Source organism: Bos indicus x Bos taurus, chromosome 22 (assembly GCF_003369695.1).
Source record: "Bos indicus x Bos taurus breed Angus x Brahman F1 hybrid chromosome 22, Bos_hybrid_MaternalHap_v2.0, whole genome shotgun sequence".
Lineage (NCBI taxonomy): Eukaryota > Metazoa > Chordata > Mammalia > Artiodactyla > Bovidae > Bos > Bos indicus x Bos taurus.
Window position 1 is genome coordinate 25,805,169 of NC_040097.1, and position 21,554 is coordinate 25,826,722.

Genomic DNA, 21,554 nt, shown 5'->3' on the forward strand with positions numbered 1-21,554 from the left:
GTACCTGGTTCCTAAAACAAGGGCGGGTGAAGACCAAGTCTCCTTCATTTCCAAGAGAAGCTCGAGCTCTGAATTTTTATGTGATTACCAACTGCTCTATCAAAAACCAGGGAAAATATTTACTTTCTTCTCCCTGACAAGCACAATCTGAAGTAAAATCCGCAGACATTTTTCTTGTTTGCTCATCTCTGGGAGAGACACTCTCAGTATAAATATTTTCCTATTGTGGTAAAATACACATAACCTATAGAGTACCATCTTGACCACGCTTCGTGTACAGTTCAGGGACATAAAGTACATTCTCACTGTTATACAACCATCACTACCATCCCTCCCTCCCTAGCACTTGTACATCTTTTCCAACTGAAACTCATCACCCATTAAACACTGACTTCCCATTCTCCCCTCCCTCCAGGGCCTGGCTACCTCCCTTCACTCTACATGCTGTCTGTGTGACTTGGACTTGAGAGGTACTTCACACGAGTGGAGCCATCAGTACCTTTAGTGTCTGGCTGATTTCACTCAGCACAGTGTCCTCAAGGTGCACCCATACTGTGACACGTGTCATGCGTTCCTGCTCCTTTTTGTGGCTGAATAGTATTCCATTATTCACCTGTGTGTGTGTGTGTATCTTCCGTATTTTGTTTCTCCCTATAAAAGCTGATAGATATTAGGGCTGGTTCCATCTTTCGGTTATTGTGAATCATGCTGCTGTGTACATGGTCATCCCCCACCCACACCCCGGCATAACATATAAAGATTTTTTTTAAACTCTTTGACTGCCACACTTCCTGACAACGTTCATTTCTCCAAGATGAAAGATATCCATATACTTTGGTCCAAGAACTGTGCAGAGAAGGGTCTGAATAACAATTTAAGAGTTAATTAGTGAAAAACTTTTACCTAGGAGACCTTTTTTTCTCAGGTGGCAGCTGACAGGCACACAGGTCTAAGGCATCTCACTTATTTCGGCAAACATGGTCAGCCTTACTAGGCCCGACATCTGAGTGTGTTATTGGTTGAAGGTTTCAGATTCTCCTGTCAAAACAATCCATCTATCAGCAGGACAGATGCTGTCAAAAGCACTTCTGCACCTTTCAGGACCAAAGCGCAGAGGAAAGAAACCTTAGGGAATTTAGTTACTGCCAACTGCAGCTTTCATTAAACAGTTTGTCAGCCACTGTCATAACACAAATTTCCCTTGTACTTGCACAAAGGGTGCACCACTCTTCCAACAATGGAGCCCAGCCGTAGATACTCTTTCTGCTAATCTGCTGAGAGATGACTGTCCGGCCCACCGTTTGCCCAACATGCCAGAGGCCCCTCCGCAGAGACCGGCTCAAGTTTTAAACAGGTTTTATCTGCAGCTGAAGAGCAAAGGGTTCAACAGTGCACGGCAATAATCTGCTTGCTGAGCCCTTTTCCTGGCAAGACCCCTACCCAGACCTCACAGAATGAGAAGAGCTAAGTCTTCAAATAGCTGAGAAATCCCCCACTGTTCTGTAAACCCCTGCTCTCCTATCCAGCAGCACCCAGCCAAGTGACCCTGACATTCATATTTAAACTAATCAAGATTACAGAAAACTAGGACTTCAGGGTCTCAGGGGCACCAGCCACTATCCACGTGTCCAACTACCTGTGGCTAGCAGGGAGAAGCCATTTCCGTCATCCCTGAAATTTCTATTAACTGAAATCAAGGAGTAATCAACAAATATTTGAAGTGAAATGGCATGGAGGGAAAAAAGTTGGATTTGAAAAATACATGTGATCACTGCAGCTTTGTAGCACAGTCTGAGGTTAGGGAGTGTTATTCCTCCAGCTCTGGTTTTCTTTTTCAAGATTGTTTTGGATACTCAGGACTTTTGTGTTTCGATACAAATTTTAATTTTTTTTGGTTCTTATTCTGTGAAAACTGACAAAACAGAAATAGTTATAGATGTAGAAAAGAAACTTTTGGTTACCAGAGTGTAAAGCGGGGGTATAAATTGGGAGATTGGGATTGATATATACACACTATTACATACAAACTAGGTAACTAATAAGGACCTACTGTTTGGCAAGGGAACTCTACTCAATACTCTGTAATGACTTATATGGGAAAAGAATCTAAAAAAGAGTGGATATTTGTATAACTCAGTCATTTTGCTATACACCTGAAACTAACACAACATTGTAAATCAACTATTCTTCAATAAAAATTTGAAAAAATAAATTTGAATTTCCCAACAATCTAAATCCACTGGAATCTGGCACCAGCTGTGCTTGGGTGGCTCAGGCGTGTCTGACTCTGCGACCCCATGGACTATAGCTCGCCAGGCTCCCCTGTCCATGGGATTCTCCAGGCAAGAATACTGGACTGGGTGGCCACACCCTCCTCCAGGGGATCTTCTCAACCCAGAGATTGAAGCCAGGTCTCCCGCACTGCAGGCTGATTCTTTACTGTCTGCGCCGCTAGGGAAGCCCAAAGGTGGTGGGGGAGGGGCACGGATCTCAGCCCCTGTCCCTCAGGCACACACAGTTCTTAACCAATCCCAGCAGAGGAAGAGGGCTTTGAAAACTAAATCCATGAGAAAGACACTCTTAAATAAAAAAATGCCCTCTGAATGTAATTCTATAGGCTTTATCAGCTATTGACATAATCTGACCAGCACCAGTCTGGATTACAACCAGAACCACATATTACAAACTTGGCAAACACTATTCAAAGCTGGCAAACAATAATTCATTGATTCCTTGGAAACTGGGGGATAAAACGTTCCACTTACTTCTGAGTAAAGTTGTGGTGAGGAGACAACCCCAGCATCACTAGATAATGTCAACAGCACTTTACCCTCAAAAACAGGCACTGCTCACAGATCACTGACTCTACAGGCAAAACCTCTCACAGGAAGGAGAGTGCCATGCACAGCTGTATTTTCCAATTTTATGAAGAAAAATAATCCAAAGTGGAAGGAAGCTGGCCACAAATCTGTGACAGGAATCCTCTGGGAAAGAAGGTTTTCCCATTCAGTTTGGTTTCCAGGCCAGTCTATTTCCCACTACTCAGCCCTGTCTGGGCACCTGAACAAAACAGAACTTTGCATATTTTAAGAGTTCAGATGTTAGCTAAAGCCAAGAATGCAGCCGGAAAGCAACCCATCTGCTGAGCACACTGGGGTGCCTCGGACTGGCCTAGAGGGGTGCCTCTTCTCTCTCTGCAACCTGTGGGCTTTGGCTGTGTATCTCCTCTTAACCTTACAGGGTGCTGCCTGCCATCCATTATAAAAGGAGTCATCTGCTTAGGACTAACTGGGAAAAAGTGATTAGTCTTTTTCCCAAGGGGTATGAATGAGAAAGAACACGCAGACTTGTTAGAGTCATTTAATCTCTTAAACTTTCAAGGCTTTTTCTGTTGCATTTTTGCCTTCTGAGCAGTTATGTGTCGTACGTATCAAGATCCAACGAAATCACCACACTGTGTTCCTCAGGCCGACATTATAAGGTTTTATGGGAGGAAATTTATTTTTAAATCTAGGATATCAGATGCCCTTACCTTTTTTTCCCTCCTATTACAACACTGTCCCCTCATTAACCAAAAGTCGTAAGTGAAAGGGCTGATCATACACATTGAAGGTTTATTTTAAGAATGACAAAACTGTATCTTAAACTAGATTTATCATTCCTCTGATATCCTCACCAAGAATTACCAGGCAGAAGGTGGTTTTATACTTGTGTTTCTTCTGTACGGTGATCAACCACATATTCCCTAAACTGAGGCTCAGAAAAAGAAATACATTCAGCAAATAATCAAATGCAAAATCACTGGACAGAACTCAATACTTAACAGCTCACCTTGACAGCTTTAGGTCACTAACATTAGACAAAGTCAGTAATGAGTCATAGTTATTCTGACTTTTGAAAATGTTAAACAGATAATTCTATATGCAAATGAGGCTTACAAGCAACTCAAAACAAGAGTAATTACACACTAGCCTTTACCCACACACCAGAGTCACTCACTTCTTAAAACCAGCTTTAGAAATGAGTGTGGGTCTCCGACTTCTGATGCTTAAGACATTATCTGAGAGAAGTCAGCCTTGTGTAACTGATCCTGCTGGTCTTAAGTGTGCTTCTATGCCTGACAGTTCACACAGCTCACCCAGGCCTGTGGTTAGTTTGAATGCAGGCTTAAGTCTTTGTCCTATAGCACCCAGCAGATGTCAAGTTTGGCAAATATTTATTGACTGTTGGTCTATAGTCTATATTGCGCCTAGGTTAAGTTCTAATACAAATCAGGATAAGATCTAGTTCATGACTTCAAAGAGTTCACAACCTACTGGTCAGATAAGACCCTGAACCAAATAACTCCACCCAAAGGCTCTAACAGGGCAAGCATCTTGGGAATGATGAACCAAGAGTTGCAAAATGACAGTTCTCGGGCCAAAGGTGAGCTGCAGGGAAATTTGTGTCTGACCAAATGGTATTTGGAGAGACCTAAAGTTTTCAGCAAAAATTTGAACGTTTCAGCTTCTCTTGAAATTGCAGGGACACCTCAGAGATAATGTGAGTTCAGTTATAGACCACTGCAATAAAGCAAATGTTGCAATACAGAAAATCATACAATTTTTCTGGTTTTCCGGTAAATACAAAATTGTGTCTTTATACCATACTATAATCCATGAAGTGTACAACAGCATTATGTCTTAAAAAATAATAATGAACATACCTTAATTATAAAATACTGCTCTTAGAAAAATTGACCCTACAGACTTGCTCGGTTCAGGGTTGTCACAAACCTTCAATTGGTAAAAAATGTAACAAAGCAAAATGCAGTAGAAGGCAGTATGCCTGTCATCACAGGGCCAGCATGCTGACAGCACAATCCGTTACATTATTTAGCAAGGACCCAGCTGACCACAGGCCTCACCACTCCTATGATCTTCCTCAGGACTTCTTTGCTCACTTGTAGTATCTCCCTGGCACTGCAAACATCTGGGTTTGTCTTCCTGGCATGGAGTCCAGGTGACGTTCAGAGCAGGGAAGATTAACTATGATGAGGAAGGTTTATCAAAAATGCAAAATGAAAGTGAATGCTCAGTCATGTCCGACTCTTAGTGACCCCACGGACTGCAGCCTACCAGGCTCCTGCGTCCATGGGATTCTCCAGGCAAGAGTATTGGAGTGGGGTGCCATTGCCTTCTGCTAAATCTGGAAGAGCAGCAGCACAACAGCATGGCTTTTAAGGAAGAGCTTCAGGATATAAGGCCAGAAAAGTACAATAAGGCATAGATTGGAAAAAAAAAAAAAAAAAAAAGCCAAGTCAGGAGCTCCTAGAAAGGAGAAGGGCCAGACAGGAAAGGTTGCAGGCTAAGTGGAGAAGAGCATGCAGCCCCATGCTGTCAGAGCGACAACGCCGCAGGCAGTTAAGGCAAGGGTGTGCAAACCATAATAAACCCCAATGCCAAGTCCACTGTGAACTTTATTACAAGATCATTACAGGTGATTCCTGCAGCAACAGAAAATCTCCTTGCTCATCTAGTTCAAGGTCTGACCTGAACGCTCAAGAGGCCCACCATCACTGAAAGTAATCGATTTCTACAACAGCCCTTAAAACAGGAGATCCTAGGATCAGCTTTTCCTGCCCAAATCTTAGCTTGGGTAAAGACAGAAAGCAATCGGATATGATATGGCTCTCTCATTTAAGCAGTCTCGTGCTTGATTGTGGAGGATGTACTAGGGGGAGTACACAATTTTTCCATAATAGTCATTCGTTAAATATGGTCTGTGCATCACTGACAATGAGAGATAGATTAATTTCATTAATAAAAGGCACTCCATTCGCTGCAGCAACTAAGTTTGGTGGGGACCTCACTAACAATGAAGATTTGGGCAGAGAATAGCTGGTGGCCACAGGCTGACCACCCTACCCCCACAAACCTGTCATAAAGACACCAAAACCCAGGAACACCCCAGCAGGGAAGAAGCACCTACAGCCGGCACTTGGTTTTGCTATTAGAGAAGTGACTTGGAAATGGGCAGAGGTGGTGAGGGGTCAGGAGTCCCCTCACCTATTCTCTCCTTTATCACCTCTGGAGAGGGATAACACACCAGCCCTTTCAGACAGTCCTTAAGCTCTACTGGGCTTTCCAAAGTTGTCACCCCCTTGCTGGGCACCACTCCACACACAGCTTAATCTTTCCCTCTTGAAAGCCCAGCCGTTCCATAGAACAGAGGGTGGTGGTGCCTCAGGGCCAGGCCCTCCCACCCCCACCAACCTCTCCTCCTCTCACCAGGGCTCCGGTGAGAGCAAAGGGCTCATCAATCAGGACCTAAAAAGGCTCTAAAATGAGCTCCAGGAATGTGGGCTCACCTCCACCAACACACTCAAGAGGCTGGAGTTCCTTTGGTTTAAAAAAAAAAAAAAAATGGAGGAGGATTTTCCTAAATGAAAACCATGCTGTATTAAGGCAGGAAACGGAAGCTCTTGCTTCTGTCGTAGTTAAAACAAGCCGAGCAAAAGGGACAGGAAGTGAGGGACACATTACTCCAGTGGATACATTTGGAGTCCGTGGTTTGCCGAGTGCTTTGTGGGGTCCACCAGTGTCCCTCTGGTCACAGATCACTGTTTGCCTGTCCCCAAATCTCCACCCATACCTCTGTCCCTACAAATACTCACTTTCAGAAGATTAGCTTCCTGTGGAACCAATCACTGCAAAATACAGCGTATTTAGTAAAAGGGTGAAGGGGCTTTGAGATGCGTTGAGTCTGAGCTGACCTGTTCAAGACGTAACACCGTAGGAACAGTTTTTTCAATGTGTCACCCAACCAAATATAACTATATAAATGGTGGCACAGCCATATACTGTGGTCAGTTGCCTTTTGCAACACACTGAAGTGCTTCCCCACAGAGCACAGAGTGGTTTCCCACACTTCATGCCCCCACCTAAGGGCCCTGGGAGGACTGTGATTATCAAGGAGGAAAAGAACTATTTTAACACAGCCCTGTAAAAGGTACTCCTGGTTGCAAGAACAGCCTGGCCAGATTCCAGGCTTGTCTTGTTGGCAGAAGATATAATCGAGGATTTCATTGGGATAAAAGGATAAAGAAATCCTATACCAGTGACTTGAGATTCTTCAGAAATGAAACCTCCAATAATGGATTACTTCCCCCGAGTACGAGAGACACATACTGAAATATTAAGAACCAACCAACCAACCAGAAAAAAAAAAACACCCTTTCCATGATCTGAGTCATTACACACCATTCTAAATCCTCTTCTCTAGATGTTTCCTGAACCAGGCAAGGATCGAGGCATTCATTCTGTGCTTTTTTAACCCTCATTTCTGAAAATTCACTTCACAACATAATCCAATCAATGAAAAAATAGCACACAAGCTTCACATTACAGAAATGTATGCCAAAAGATGAAAATTAAACTCTGCACGTGTGATGATCAGAGTCTGTTGATGTTGTTTTAAAAAAGTATTTAGAAGAGTCATTTTAGGCAAACATCATTTTGGGTTACAAAAGGGCAGTATATATACAGACAGTCTATGGGGTCACAAAGAGTCAGAAACAACTTAGCGACTAAACCACCATCCCTGACATGGTAAGTGACTTTTCGTCCCCCTTAAAGGGGCAAGAAGGAAATGATTTTCCCCCCAGTAATTACATTTTTACAAATAAATGTACCTTAATGTTATCAGCTTATCTTTCCTAATCTGACACCAAAAATTTTAAGGGACAAATGAAATCAGTGGGCATAACTACCTTCCCAGAATAGAGCTGCTCAGAAGGAAAACCTCCTCTGGAAAGCCAGACGTTCATACAGGTGTTCTCTGGAATCCTCTATCAGCGTGCGGTGGAATTTACACGCACCTTTTATTTTTCCAACTGAAATCACACCGAGCATTCACTAAAGTCTCAGGCATCTGTCTGTGCCAATGCAAAGCCCGAGCGTCCACAAGCCACAAAGCTAACAGAAAAATCTAGGTTTACTTGCATTTACCACGTTACTCGGCATTACAAGCCGATGGAGAGCAAGGTGCCCACAGATATTACCAAACACTGTCTTCTCGGTTTTCTATTTCTTCTTCTAGGTCTCAAAGAGTCAAATATTACCTTCTAGGTTTATCTTCCCATCCTTTCCCACATTTCCCAGCTACTTCCCAACTTAAAAATGAAGATGACTCAAACATAAAGAACAGATCCCCGGTGTAAGTCAGCCAAACCCAAAAACTGAATTTACCCACCAGTTTTCAAGAACACATCCGCTGTATTACAGGGAGGCACACAAGGGATTGGAGTTAAAGTATTTTAAAGAAAACTCAGTTTGGAAAGGTCAGTCTCCTGGCTAACAGTGAGGGTGCTGACTTTATTAGCTAGCTTATCGACTTGGGATCTCGTTCTGTCAATTTTTCCGCTGGGCTTTTAAGAGTTTATATGTGTCATGAAATGCTCAGCTGAAGCCAAAATTTTTTATTCCTATGATGCTCAGATGTCACACAAACACCATAAAATTAAAAGCCCATCCACATCATTGTCCTGGGGCCATGGTGACTTCTCTGGCTCTGGTTGCTGGAATGGCTGAGCAGAGACCAAGTCAGTTAAGGTGGAATAGCTAGGTGGTAGGCATTTCAGTGCAGCTACTGCACAGAGTGTTGTTCTCTGCTGCTGCAATTCGAGGCCTTCCTTCTCACTGAGATTACGGACACCAAGAATCAGACGATGCCTGTGACCTGCACCCCGGACATACTGAACTTTTACTACTTCGAATGCAAAACTGGCAGTGAAAATGACAGAGCTACAATATACTTTTGTTGCTTCTTCTCTTTTTCAGTCATTCATCAAAGTTTCTAAAGCCTGTGCTACAATTCATGGGGTCTTGAAGAGTGGGACATGACTCCGGGACTGAACAACAACACAACCTATCTAAAAAACATCCTTTCTCTCTTCCACATGGCTGACATTCGCTGAGGCCCAGGGCACCCTAACATCCAGCTCCTCACAGTCACACTGTCCATCCCCGCCCCCGCCTCTTCAGAGTTTGCAGTTCCAGGTCATTTACTCCCAAAGATGTGTCTTAAAGGAGGGATCCTAACGGTGAACTCTGCTAAATTATATCTCAACCAAATAATGACTGTTACTATCTATGGGATATGAGTCTGTTTTACAGTAAATCAGCAGCAAAAGCAATTAAAAGCTCTACTGAAAGTCATTCCTCCAGGGCTCCCTAACAGGAGTCCCTGTTAACGGGCTGAAGAGACCTCAGAAACACCACATGGACTTCGAGTTACTCCATCTCCTCTCTGAGTGCTCGCGAGAGACAAAAGCCATCCAATTCCCATCTCAGCAGGAACTCAAAGCCCATGGTCTGGCCAGACCCAGACATCCATGACATGGGCTACAGGGAAGCAGCTGCCCTAAGAACAGCCAGCACTCCTTTGCCTAACACTTGTTATCTCCTGAACACTACCACCGCCCACCCTCCAGCTTCCACCATCACTCCTTTTTAAAGATGATGTTATCAAATTCCAACTAGTCACAGTCTCTGCTCAGCTTGCCCTGGTCAACCCACTCTGTCACCCTCAGGGAAGAGGCTGACTTGCTCCTGCAGACTTCATGCTAACAAAGCTGGCATCTGAAACCCTCTTTGGTTAGAAGCCAGTTGGGTTCCACGAACTGAGATACAAAATCAAACAAAGTACAGCTGGGAGTGTGGCAGAGTTGGGGCGGTAAGGCCTCCAGTGATGAGATCCAACCTGTCCTCCAACTCAGACTCTCCAGGTTGCCTTTCCTGTCCTTCACTCCCTCCTCCCCACAGAAGACTGTCACAGCAAATAAAAGATCCCACCCCAGGTCAGGTCCACAAGGCCACACGAGCGTGACTCTGCAAAACTGCACTGGCAGCTCCATTTGGCTGCAGCAAATTTGGCCCTGATCAATAAGCCGAGGCAGGTCTGGATTTGGGGAGGCTCCCCCTTGCACAAGCACAAGGCAAAAACCACCCACGCTCCCAGACCCAGAGAGCTCCTGCGAAAAGCACCTGCACCAACTCGTCAGGGTGGTTTGGGAGGTCACAAGTGCCTCAAGAAAAGATCTTTTCTTCCCAGGGGCACAGGACAAACGGTAGACCTGCCACACTGCCGGTGTCAATATTTATCTAAGACCTAGGTATTCACCATGGTACAAACCGGGCACCTTTTCAATTCACTCATTCACGTGCTTTGCCACTACAAAACTCCCCAACGGAGATTCATTTACAGCTTGAATTTCTTTTCTTCCACTGCCATACAGGAGGCTGGTGGTGGGGCCCATGGTCTGTGTCAGCCATAATCCAGCAGCTCGAGAAGAAAGCGTTCAATGTGTTTCAGAACTGCCGATATCAAATGGCCTTGCCCCCGAGGACAATAAAGAGACGGGGAAGTGAAACAGAGCGCCTACTTTCTCCCTCCCCAAGGCATGTGCGTTTTCTGCTCTGGAAATGAACAAAGCTTGGGCCTTGCAGTAACCACACCCGGCATTTCTAGGTGTGACTTACTCACACTGCAGGATTAATCCAGCAACCGATACCCAAGGTATGTGCAGCTCAAAGGAAGCCATGTGCTATTTCAGGAGCCCTTCTTGCTCAATTCCAACTCTCTGGGACCCCCTCCTTCTCACCCTGTAAGGAGTCTTGCTCCCTTAGTCTCCTCTTCTCCCAAGAAAAAGGCATATATACAATCTCCCTTTCAGGTAAACACCAAAGTTAGGAGGCCCTTGAAAATAGCTGTGCGTCGTGGAAACGAGGTTCATAAATGGAGGCCTCCAAGCCTTTCCCCAGCACTCAGAGTCCTGAGATGCCCTTTCCGCAAAGGACGCTGGGCTGCACTCCCTCCATCCACTGTGCTGACATCTTCAAGGAGAGGTGTTGTGGTGGCCATGTGCGGCCAGCCGACTCCAGGCTTTTATGCCAAGGAAACTGAGGCACTGGAGAAAAAGGGTGCTCTCTCCAGTGACGGGTCAAAGAACCTGCCTGAAAGCCCTCCTGCAAAGCTCAGGGGAGTGACAGCGAAAAGATTTCTCAAGCCAGATTCCTACGATTCACTAAATCTACTTTTCTGAGCCCATACACACAATACGTCCCAGTTAGCTGGGTGTCCCCCAAGACCCCCCTAAGATCTGGACACTCCACGCAACCCGATAAGGATTATCAGACGTCATCTGCCAATGGACTGCAAATCACTTCCGTTCCTTCCTGAGCAAAAAGTGTGACAGCAAGTGATGAGCTATGAGGCACGTGCGGTCCGCGAGGGGCCAGCATTCCTACCTCTGCTTTAAATACTCCTGCTGGGTGGAAGCAGGCCAGCGTTGAGCCCAAAGTGGTAGCAGCTGAAGGTGTGGTCAGTTTTATTTTTTTCTCACATAAAAATATACAGGACACTTAAGCGCACAGTATTTCCTCACGCACACTGAGGTTAATAATTCACAAACTAACTGACATTCATCAAGGATTAGAAAATTGAAAGGTGGTTTGTGCAAACACTCCTGTTCTTGCTCTTACTTAACAGCTGGTTTATTTAACTGATGGCTTCTGTTGCCATTAGGGGCAGGTAGCACTTCAAAAGGTTAGGCATGAAGGCAGATATACCACTATCGGGGTTGCTCAGCCTCTGGCTTACATGTTATCCAAAACCCTGGAAGATCCCCTGGAGGAGGGCATGGCAACCCACTCCAGTACTCTTGCCTAGAGAATCCCATGGACAGTGGAGCCCGGGGGGTTACAGTTCACAGGGTCCTAAAGAGTTGGGCACGACTGAAGCAACTTAGCACGCACACATAGAGGAAAAAGCTGGATAAGACCAGTAAGGTGAAAATCCAGGATCGCAGAAGTCCTAGTTTGCTGATAAGACTTTATTGTAGTCATGCTCTCTGGTTTCTAATCTGGGCAGATGGTCAAGTCCCCAAAATGCCATTGCAAAAAAGCAGGAGGCGCCCACGGAAGAGGCACACTGCCTGGATCTCAGGTCAGACTGTCAACCCCCCAAAAAGGAGGGCCCAATCCCCTCTCCCCTAGACACTCTTTCCACTTCTCTTATCTCACTTCAGTTTCCTCTAAAACGCTGCATATGCGTGGAGAGTGGGGAGGAGGACTGTAAGGCTGTTTTCTCCAGCCGCTCCCGGGTGTCTCCAATGCTGCAGGACACGATGCTGACCAATGGTTGGTGGTGGTTGTTTTTCAACCAAGGGAAATTAAACCTCCGGGGTCTGTGTTATCTGCAAAGCCATGAACTTCATACAACATGGGACCTATCGCCTGGGTTTATGAACCTGCGATAGCGCTAAGGCCACATGAATGTCCACACAACCCTTGTTAAAGAGGTTACACATTAACCGCCGCAAGGCTCGAGGAAGAGCCTATCACCTGCACTATCTCCACACTTCTCATATCCCGCCTTTGAAAGGGTTTTCTAGAAGTTGCTACCATGGCACTGGAAATAAATAAGGCTGGGTCCACATTTTGTTTTAGTTCTTAATAAAGCCACGACTTCAGTGGTGGGCAGCTGGCCCTTAAAAGGGACAGAAAATACTACTAAATAATAGTAAACTCAAAAGGGCACAGGACACAGCCAACCACTGGTTATTTCACCAGGCGTTTCAGGGGCGTGGGGAAACAGTGCCTAGGGACAGTATGGCACAGTAGGAAGAGCAGTGGTCACTCATGCCTGGTTTGGAAATGAGTGAACACACACGAGTGTACTGAGCAGCAGTGGTCACTCATGCCTGGTCTGGAAATGAGTGAACACACACAAGTGTACTGAGCACCAGGGATGGTGCTGGACTCTAGGACCACATGGTAGCAAGGCGGTCTCTCCCCTAAGGGAGTGTATAACCAGGAGGGGAAGACAGATGCCGAGTGAGTCACCAGAGACATGTTCCAAAGGCCACCCTGAAGCACGACCGTGGCCACCCTCACCTGGGTGTTTGGACAGACCCCTCTGAGCAGTGGTTTAACCTGAGGCCAGAAGGATAATGGGAGTCATGCGCAAAAGGCACAGGGATGAGAGCATAGGCAAAGGCTCTGTAGGGAAGAAACGGCTTGGCTGGCAGAGGTAACACCAGTCCTGTGCAGGACGCACCTGGTATCCAGTGACTGCACGGTGACTGCAGAGGAGGGCGGGAGGGAGGCAGGGAGCAGGTGCCTGGAGCCACGTGGACAGGAAGCTGGACCTAAGGGATCCCAGTGTCCAGGGTAGTGAGGCTCACACTTCAGACTCAAAACCCCAGTTCCCCAAAGAACTGCTTACAATGCAGATTCTCAGTCCCTGGCACTACAGACTCAGACTCTAAAGTCTGGGGATATGTTAAACTGCTCCCTGGGGGACAGACAGACAGCCACCATGTCATTACTGTTTCAATAATAATCAGCCCACTGGCCAGTTGACCTGCATCGGTGGATTGCCAGAGGTGGACTGGCAATGTTTTTCCAAAATCTACCTGTCGCCCTCTTTCAAGCAAGACTGTACCACCTGGGGCCCTCAGCACACCCAGAAGAGGACTAGAGAGTAAGAAATGAGAAACAAGTGAGGAGATCAGGCCCCCCAGTCCAGGCCCAGGGCTCGCAGTGCTCACAGGTGCAGTCCTGACCCCCTGAAGTAACCCCACTAGCCACCCTCCCCCGGCTTCTGGCTCTAAAGGAAACCGCTGCAGAGCCTTGGCTTCCTTTCCCATTAAAAGCCACCAGGGCCACAGTTTTCAATTAGCTGTGTCAGCCTACCACCCCGAAGCCGCCCAAGTTCAACATGTCAGCCCTCCCCCCCAGCTTCCGGTCTCCACAGAGCACTTCACACCTCCCTATTGTAAACCTGTCCAGAGCAATTACCCTGCTGCCTTTGGACAGCCTCAGGACCGCATTTCTGTCTAATTTATAGCTGCGAAGCTCTGTCGGCAGAGGCAGCCTTGCCCTGGAGCAGAGGAAGTGGAGAGAAAATGGTCAGACCTGGCTGTACACACAAGTGCACAGCAAATGTCCTTAGGGGACAGAAGGGCAAATTCTCCCACTGTCCCAGCGGGGGACATGGTGTGCTAAGCTGCCCCAGAGAGCCTGAAATCTGTATTCGCTGTGGGAATAAAGCCTGAAATCTATATTCGCTGTGGGAATAACTACTGTTCTATTCTGCCGCATTTCCTCCTTCGCTTGGAATTACAAACAAGGAGACAGGTACAGCAAATACACTAGGCAAATACTGCCCATTTTATTTCTACCTGAAGATCTTAAAAGTCTTTAAACTCAAAAATAAAATCCAGCTCACCCAAGGAAGGTGAGACAGACATTTCTGTCCCTGGGGAATTCAATTCATCCAAGATTTTATGACCTGTCTTTTTTAAAAACTTGCCCGGTTTACAACTCAACAAAAAGACAAATGATCCAACTGAAAAATGGGCAAAGAAAATGAATAAATATTTCTCCAGCGAAGATATACAAGTGGCCAAGAAGCACATGAAAGCTTGCTCTGCATCACTAGTCATTAGGGAACTATAAATCAAAACCACAAGGAGATACCGCTTCATACCCACCAGCATGGCTGTAATTAACCTGACAGAGATAACAAGTACTGGTGAGGTTGTGGGGAAATGGGAACATGTATTCCCTGCTGATGAAATTGCAAAAGGTGGTGTGCAGCTTCTGTGTAAAACAGCCTAGCAGTCTCTCAAAAAGTTAAACATAGAAATATCACATGACCCAGAAATTCCAATCCCAAGTATCTACCCAAGGGAAATGAAAACATACATTCATACAATAAACGCTGCACACCGAGGTTCATAGCAGCATTATTCGCATCTGCCAAAAAGCCCAACAACTTATGAACGGATAAGCCCAATGCGGTCTACCCAAACAATTAGCTGTGTCAGCCTACCACCCCGAAGCCGCCCAAGTTCAGCATGTCAGTCCTCCCCTCAGCTTCCGGTCTCCACAGAGCACTTCACACCTCCCTACTGAAAATTATTCAGCCATAAAAAAGAAAGATTTGCCAATACATGCTACAGTATGGAAGAACCCTGAAAACACAAGGCCAGATGAAAGAAGACAGACACAAAAGACCATGTACTGTATGATTCCATAAATGAAATGTCCAGAGTAGGCAAATCCAGAGAGCCAGGAAGCAGATGCTGCCAGGGGATGAGAAGAAGAGTGAGGAGGGGCTGCTAAGGGAACAGGGTTTTGTCCTTGGGTGACGAGGATGTGCTGGAATTAGCAGTAATCGTTTTACAACTCTGTGAATAAACGAAAAAACCCTGAATCCCATCGTTTGAAAGGACGGCGTCTAGATATTTAAATTTCATTTTAATCAATCTATTATAAACAAAACATAAACACTTTTGCTTTAGCAGGCTTTCAAAATTACAGACTGAAAATGCCACCTAGCTATAATACTTCTGTACCACACAGATGGAGAAATAAACTTTTTTCTCTAAGTGCTAGGAGATAAATGCAGTGGGGGAACAGGCGAAATGTCCACATTTCAGATGCTCAAGGCATGATACCACCTCTAAAATCCTTCCCACCCCATCAACTCCTTCTTGCTTCTTAAACGGCACTACATTCAGGACCACAGCTCAGTCCATGAACCCGTAAGAAGTGGAAAACCTCAGTTGGAATGTATCCTCCCGCAGAAAATAAATTCTCAAAATTTCAAAAGAGCATTTTTTTTTCTTCTGAGTAATTATTTAATAAGGCTGTGGAAAGCAGGGTTTTCCCAACAGCGAGTCTTTCAAAAATTAAGAACAAGCCAGAGGCAGGAGGAAGTGTCACCAAAATGGGGAGAAAATAAATTGGTTAGATTAAGATCTAATTGATTAAGATCTGACCCCTTTCTGTGGTTGGTGCCAGCAGATTTTAGGGGAAAAAAAGCATGTTATTTCGGGAAAAGTCCTTCCAGGGGAAAAGCTAGGCGGGGGTGAGACTCTACATTTCAGTTTTATGTTAAAAATTCACTGAAGCTGATCGAAAGCAGATACAAATGGCCAACACCCCCTACTCTCTCCGAACGGGGATGCTGGTCCCTTCTATTCGAGAAGTGTCCCCCTAGACTGCAGGTACCATGGCGCAGCACAGTCTTTGCCAGCACACATGCAGTTAACTGGGAAGTCCAAAAGTCTAATGGGGCCAGGACGCTAACCAACATCAAAGAGATTCCAGTTGCTCCCCTTATGCAATAAACTTCTTTCACCCGACATCATTCACACTTTAAGAGTGCAAAGTTCACTCTGATATTGGTGACTTTCTCACTTTGTAACTTTTCTGGCAAATGTCCCTTGGCCTGGTTGTTCATTAATATATAATAGGAACATTAAAAGCATTGTTTCACCTTCTAGGGAAGCAAGCTGTGGCCAATTTAATAAAGTCGACATTGTCCCTGGGATGGAAGAACTGTTATAAGCCGCAGACAATGCAAAGATGCCCAGGTCAGAGGGTAGGTACCTGTTCACACTCTCACCCTTCACATGAGAGGTATGTATTTCACAAGATGTTTTTGATATTCCTACTTGGCAAAGGAGTAAGATTAAAATGTTGATCTTACCGCACAAATGAACCTGGCGTTTCTTTCCCTTTCAACACAAGATTACTCCTTACCTTTTAAACCTTTCCAGGAAGTTGTGATATTTGTAGCAGGAAGACAGATGAGTGAGAAGGGACATCTCAAGGGCGACCAGGCGGTCTACCGGGATGCCGGGGAGTGCACTACTTTTACTTTTCAAATCAGACACACACCAGGACAACTCACTTTTGAGACCATGTTTACTTTGCCGAAAGCCACACTTTAAACACGGGCTTGTTTGTGGAAGGGAAGTGGCTTAGAGTCCAACCTTGTTTATGCTCCAAGTAGGTTTGACAGAAAAACCACATCAATTTGTTTTAAAATAATTTCCATTTGCTGGAAGCTGTTCTTGAAGGGCTCTCCACCACGCTAATCTGCTCTGATTCCTAGCAGCTGGAGGTGCCAGGCACGCCGGCCACGGACGGGGAGGGCTGGGCACAGACAGGCTGGCTCTGCAGGCATGGCTGCAGGCTGGGGTGACTTCGGGGGACCCGCAAAGACACAGCGACATCCCCCTCCGGACGCACAATCAACTTCGCTTTAAGAAGAACACACAGACATTTCCTAGTTCAGAGGCAAAAGTGAACAGGAAATTGACACGCCCACATAGAAGCAGATCTCTAGGCAAGGACACCATGGCGGGGCGGGGGAGGGAGGCTTTCCAGGCCCTCAGAAACACACCATCTCTGAGTATCAGGGGTACTGGATGTGGGCTCGAGCCCAAAGGTCCCAGTTGGGGGTGCTAAAAGATGTTATTTAGCTAACTAAACCTAAGAAAAAGAAGGAAACTTAAAAAAGGAAGAGTCCATGGGTAACACCAGCGAAGATCTTTGGCCTTACCATCTGAAGAGATGCAGATTAAAGTAATCCAGTGCTATTTCCATGTATTAAACTGGTGTGTGGATGGAGAAAGAAAGCAATCTCAAGTTTGTGAGGGGAAAATGGGCACAGTTTCACATGTAAATCATAAATCCACAGCCTCTTAGAAGCAGCAGTGTCAAGTCTTAAGAATTTGCATATCCAGAGCAATTTAGATTTAAGTCATCCTAAGGAAACAAATGTATAAACACAGAAGGATGCTAAAGAATAATCTAAATACTCAGTATCAGGGAAGTTTTAATTATGACTTAAATCATAGTTATTTAAATGTTTAAAGTTGGGGAAAATATTCATGATTCTGAGTCTTAACGCACATGTTCTATTGTACATACACCTGAAACTAATATAATGTCACAGGTCAATTTTTCCTCAATTAAAAAATTCTTTATAAAAGCAGAATTACAACTGAATAGTAACCATAATTTTGTTTTTAAAATATATATATATTAAACTTGTAATAGTATTCAACCACAGACATTATTGGAAATTTACACACCAAGGTGGTGTATATAAATTTATATACCAAGGTGGTAATATTTACCACTGGAGAGTAAGATTAACTATTCTTTCTTGTGCAGTTTCCTCTTTATTCAATACAATGCCTACCATGTGTCACCAGAGAATCAAAAGTAACTAAAAAAATGCACGGGGAATTCCCTGGTGGTCCAGTGGTTAGGACACCGAGCTTTCATTACCAAGGGCGCAGGTTCAATCTCTGGTTGAGGTTAAATTAAGATCCCACAAGTCTCATGGTGTGGATAATCGATAAATTAAATAAAATAAATGCATGTAATTGGGATATCAGGTTAATGGCACAGAACCCCTTTCACATGAAGTAACCTTCCTCAGCTTACCAGGTACAAAAGGACCTTTCCTCTGAATCACAGCCCAGGGCCTCTAAACCACTAAAATAAACATTTGAGGCAGAGTTTACCAGGGAGAAGACAGCTTTCCCACTGCCTCTCATTAACGTGTCCAGGGGACTGCCCATGCCAGGGGTGCACGCTCAACAGGGCCAGACTTAGAAATCCATCTGCCCAAAATGTCTCCAGCCACAGACTAAGTCTCTACTCTGGCCTGAACCAGAGGACACAGTAACCTGCCCTCAGTGTCTTTACAACTCATCTGGTCAAGGAGAACAGCCTTTCCCAGTGCCAACAAAGAGGGAGAAAAAAACAAAACAAAACATGACCTTGGCCTGATCATCCCTTCTGTCAAAGAAGAGGTCTTAAAGAAATGAAGAAGGGCCAGGCAACCCAAACCAGCTGCCTGGCCAGGGCTCAGCATAAACTGAGCAGAAAAACCACAAGGGGAAGGGTGTCTAGACAGCCCTGGTCTAGGTGAGAGGCGACCTTCCCCTGCTGTGTCAACTCTGCAAAACTGGGCTCCAGAGCAGAGGGGAGACCCCGGCGCCAGGTGGGAATGGCACCGTGGGCTCCTAGCGCAAACACAACACGCAGGACGGAGACCAGAGACCCCAAAGGGAGGCAGGTCCTGGGTGGTGCTTAAACTACAAAAGGAAACAACGCTTGGTTACAGGATTTCACAGCCACCCTCCCACAACAGAGGGAGGGACCAAAGAGCAGCCAAACCTTCTTGGGGCGTGGGGGCTGCCCATCTGTCATATCTCCATTTGGGTGCCATTTCTTTCTTCTTCCATCCATTCTTTTAAGGTCTTCAACACAAATATTTGGTGGAGGGTGGAGAAAACTATCAAATAGACAAGGTATGGAAACAACAGACAGCTGAGCCCCTGGGAGGACTCAATGATCCCCACTGTCTGGGAAAGGTGTTTCTGCAGGACTTACAGGACGAACAGAAAGAGGACTGACACAGCTGTATCAGGATCTGTCCTGAGCGTTTACTGATGCCAGGCTTGGGAAGGGGTTCTGGGGCACCACGTGGATCAGAACCAGGGCCAGTCCCTGCTCCACAGAGCTGACAGTTTAATGGGGGAGTGAGGGTGCAGAACTTCCAATCAGGATGCACAACTTCTGTCCGAAGTACTGCAGGGTCCCCGAGGCAGGACTGTAACCCAGAGGGAAGGTCAGCAAAGGTCTCCAAGAGAAGACACTTAAGGGAAATGAGCAGGAGTCTGCAAGGCAGAGAGAGAAGAACGCCTCCCTCAGGCAGAGGGACAGGTGTAAGGGACATGTGACATATGGAGTATTAAAAGAGCCTGTAAAAAATCCCACCTGGTGGCTGGGATGCACGGAACCAGGTGGGAAGGAAAGATGAAGCTGGAGAGGCAGGTGGATGCCCAGAGTGTTAGGCAGTGGGAATCCTATGTTCTAACGCGTAACTCTGCCAAGACCCCCATGGCTTGGGGTGGGGGTGGGGGGGTGTGGAAGAGAGGAGAGTAAAAAGTTCTTTACTTTCTGTAAAGTCAGCATAACACAAAGAAAGTGTAGAAGAAAACTGAGCATAAAACTGATCCACCAAATAACTGATGAACTCCACCTTCTTTCCATCTCTCCAATATAATCTTTTTACAAAATGAAGGCAGTAGGGAAGCGGGCAGTGGTTCACTGATGGCCACAGCAGTCTCCCGGGACAGCTCACAGGGCTGCACACCCAAGGCACGCCAAGGATCGCAGGCGGAGTACACACTCCATCGGCTGGCCTAACTGTTTATACGTTCTTGAGTTAAAAATACACCACTCAGGTCAGCGTTAACACCAGGGCTTTATCACCAAGGCTCTTTGTAAGCCAGTTACACAAGGCGGGCCTGTGACTTGCCCATCTTTTAAATGTGCCTCAATCTGTAAATTGTCTGCCGATACATCAGTGGGATTATAATAAGCCACCAAATACACACGCATTTGAGAAAAACACTTTCCAAACCCAAGGATACTTTACTGTTTATAAATAGTTTACTTTTTTTGATCCCCGGGCATATAATATTCGCAGTTGCTCCAGAAACCAAAGAAACATGGAACAGGAACACAAACCACAACCTCGCAGAAACAATAAACAACAGATGGCAAGACATATGCGCAGGCTGCCACCCCCTGCACCAGAGGGGCACACCAGAAATGGATGCTGACACACCAGCCTGCCGACGAAGACACGTGCCCTTCCAGATCACGTTCCAGACACCATTTATGGGGCACCAGCCATACATCTAGAACCGTGTTAGGTGCTTCAGGCCACCAAGGAGGTGAAGGACCGATCACGGGCCTCCAGGAATTCACAGACTTGAAGGGGATGCCAGACAAACACACGAAAGCAGATGACACCAATCTTACTGAAGTCTTTCTAAATACAGTTATGTAGTCAGGTTTGGGTTCTAATTCTGGCAAATTCACAGAGTTATTCAACCACCCTGGGCCTCATGCATAGCAAAGATGTAAGATATTTCACAGAGTTAAGGCGACAGCTAAATGAGTTTGTGTTCATGCGTCCTCAAGCAAAAATGCAAACGATCACTGCTATGTATTGGGGCCTCTCTTCTAACACTTATAAATGACTTCAATTTTGCCCTCTCTCACCATAACTTTAGTGAGGTGGGCTCTATGATTATCCTCATTTAACATGAAGAAGAAAGGGAGTCATTCAGAAGCTAAGTAGATTGCCCAAGGTCACCCAGGAAAGCAGGCACGCGAGCTGCCACTGTTACCACTGTGCTACCTAAAAGCATGGCTGGCTGCTTCACCGCCACTGACACCCCTCACCACACAGGTAATCTGAAGGGCGCTTTGTAGACGACAGGGACACAGCATTATCTTCCCCAGCAGACTCTACAACGGTGTACTGTTCTGGCCTTTTCCTGGGTTTTATGGCTTGAGCTTACTTGAAAAGTTCAAGACAGATGCTAAAATAAATTTGGACTCTAAGGTCACATTTGCCATAACTATTAATGATTCTGATTAGTTGATGTTTACAAAAATTTTTTTAAACGTCTTCTGTCTCAAAACAAAGGGAGGGGGTCCAATAAATAAGTGTGGCGGTCATGTTGCTTTCCATATATGGACATGTCTATTTCAGGAATCACAATCTCATGTCCAATTACTCTGCCAATTTCACCTCAATGCTCATTTTATTTTTTTAAACTCTGACTAGAATTTTCCAACTACACTGTAACTTTAAGCCTTTGTGTTTCTTCTACATTGAAA

The 21,554-nt window shown here is 45.5% G+C and overlaps 1 protein-coding gene across 2 annotated transcripts in view; it reads right to left on the reverse strand.

The window, feature by feature from the left end:
• Positions 1-21,554, reverse strand: part of LRIG1 (leucine rich repeats and immunoglobulin like domains 1) — a 115,232-nt gene that overhangs the window by 78,860 nt on the left and 14,818 nt on the right. The window lies entirely within an intron of this gene.